Below are 3012 nucleotides of genomic sequence, written 5' to 3' on the forward strand. Positions count from 1 at the left end.
TTTAACTACCCAATTGTAATTACCCCAAATGACAGGATTGATTCCACACAATGCTCTTTGGCAAGTACAAATTTCATTAATTTTGAGGTGTCTTATTCAATTTTATAGCATTTGAAATAAATAACTTGAAGTGGTTTTGAAACATCATTGAGTAAAAGTTGAAATGTTCCAGTCTGTGATTATCCATCAACATCAATTCTTTTCATTTTAGTTGGCGCTCTTTCACCCTCATCCTTAACACTGGAGCACCCCAGGGCTGTGTTTTACACATTCAGTGTCTCAGTAGATTTTCTTTGTAGGAGAGGGCTCAATATTTGAGGGGCTTAAAGTGCTGCCTGTTGAATAATGCTCTTTGAAATATTCTGAATGCAAGATAACCTACACAGTTTCATTTTTTATTGTCAATGTGCTGTTGGTTTTAACCCTCATGTTGTCCTTGGGTCAAATTGACCAGTTTTCCTACATCAGTGTTTTTTTTAACTACCCAAAATAACATGATTGATTCTACACAACGATCTTTGGCAATTACAAATCTCCACTTTCATTAATTTTGGGGTGTCTCATTCAATTTTATAGCATTTGAAAAATGTATTGATTAAAAGTTGACATATTCCAGTCTGTGATTATCCATCAACATACATTCCTTTAATTTTCGTCTAAGTAATTCCTAAGTTCTGCTTTTCTAACTCTAACATTAGGTATAATTTCCTATAAATGAGGTTTATTGACCATAAATTCCAAAAATAACTGTGACTACAGTTAACAAGTTAGTGTTACGTAGTTTTGAAAACGTCAAAAAAATGACAAACATTGAAAAAAAATCATCAAAAGTCTTGAAACAATGGAAGTAAAAATTAAAACGTCAATTAAAAGCGTCAACAAAATTCCTGATTTTCACACAAGACACACAAGGGTTATCCAGCCATTAGGTGCTTTACTGTAAATCAGCCGTTGGCCTCACCTCAGAGAGAAGCGGGTCTTTATTTGATACAGCTTCCTAGGTTTTATTAAAAACTTCTATTTTCCAACAATAATGCTGAGATGTCCATTTTCACCATGGGGACCCTGGAGTAAAAAGTAGCTGCTGCCTCTTCCTCCACGTGTCTGCGCATTGTAAATTCCTCTGCTAGGTTTGCTGTGTGCTAATATTGATGTGAATATTGATAAACAAAGTAATATAGTAATGGCTGCCGGGTCATCACAGTATTCAACATTTAATATTTAACCATTTAATTTCATTGCAGTGCAGTATTTATTTAATACTCAACCATTTAATTTCATTACAGTGCAATATTTAGTATTTAATCACCTAATCTCATTACTGTGCAATATTTAATACTCAGGACTTTTGATACACCAATAACATAATATCATTTGCATATAGTGTGTACAAACCCTTTATCTTTCTTGCTATTTTATACACGTACTGTATATAGTAGCTCTCAGGAACTGTACACCACCTTCCCCCCTCTCTTTTTTTTCTTCTTCTGCACTACTTACATTTTATATTTTTATATTATATGTTGACACTGTAAAGGAGTTGCTTCAATCTTGTTACACAGGTACTGCACTGTGCACAATAAAGGCATTCTATTCTATTCTATTCTATTCTATTCTATTCTATTCTAAAAGACAGCATTTTGACACTAGGCCTCAAAATCAGGTGATAAAGTAGGGCCCCCCATTAAGGCCCTTATCATTTTAACTTGATATTGTACATTAGAGCAAGGACGTAACATTGGGTTTCACATGGGGGGGAGGGGGGGGAATTTTTGGGGCATGACCTACTACTACTACCATTTTTTAGTCACTGTTCCATTATCTTTCACTGTGACTGTTATTGCTACTGTTCATCACCAACCCCCCACCCCACCAACCGGCCCCGTCAGACTCCGCCTACCAAGAGCCTGGGTCTGTCCCAGGTTTCTCCCTAAATGGAGTTTTCCTCACCACTGTCACACTATGCTTGCTCTTGGGGGAATTCCTAGAATTATTAGGACTTTGTAAATTATAGAGTGTGGTCTAGACCTATTCATCTGTAAAATGTCTTCAGATAACTGTAACCCCCCCCCCCCCCCCCCCCCCCCCGCCCCCCTGTAAATTACGCCTATGCATTAGAGCATATCCTCAAACAAAATTACAATTACATTATTACAATAATTGCCACACTGTAAACCTGGGGGCTTTTGGGGCTATACTCTGTTCTCTGCAAAGCTTCTTTTGTTAAGAAAGTCTTTTTCAGTCACTTTAACATTTCTTACACAGATGTTTCACATTAAACGCCTTCCAGAGGATCAAAGGGTGTAATCCCTCCCTTCCTGGTAGGTTTTAACGCGAAACATCTGCAGGAAGTGTTGACTACTGGTTGACTTGTGATTGTTCAGGGAGAAAAGTAGCTGGTGATTCCATCAGTATTGGAAGTGACACATGACAGTTTACACCCAGTGGATGCACCCTGAAAAATATTATTGGCCAGGCTAAAACACAATTAAATTTGTTAGATTGTGTTAGCTCACTATTGAAACAACTGAGCATGTTTGAAAAGGGACAGGACAGATGTTGCACGCTCTGGATCAGCAGGGCACCGAACTTTCGGATTCATACTTTCATTCAGTATGACAGGAAGAAGCTGTCTGTCCATTTGATGAGGGCAATTGAGCAGAAATAATCAAAACTAAACAGACACTTTTGTGTGGTTAAAAGGAACACAATGAAGATAAATCTCTCAGCAACATGTGCTACTGAAAATGCATTGTCCAATGTGACACAAATGATGATGTGTTGATATACTGCAGCTAGTGCATAGAGCACTAAAACCAGTCACATACTCCAAATGAGCAAGTGGCAAAGGCCACGGCAACTTTCTGCGTTCCACTCTTATCTTAATCTTAAAATAATAATCAAAAAAACTCTTTGAGCCCATTTATCTATTTGTTTTATACTTTCACACAATGTGTATTCAAGCCATTTTTTTTTTCCCTGCACTTTTTTTTGAATTTTCGACTTTTTGAT

The sequence above is a fragment of the Etheostoma spectabile genome, chromosome 24 (assembly GCF_008692095.1).
Source record: "Etheostoma spectabile isolate EspeVRDwgs_2016 chromosome 24, UIUC_Espe_1.0, whole genome shotgun sequence".
Taxonomy (NCBI): domain Eukaryota; kingdom Metazoa; phylum Chordata; class Actinopteri; order Perciformes; family Percidae; genus Etheostoma; species Etheostoma spectabile.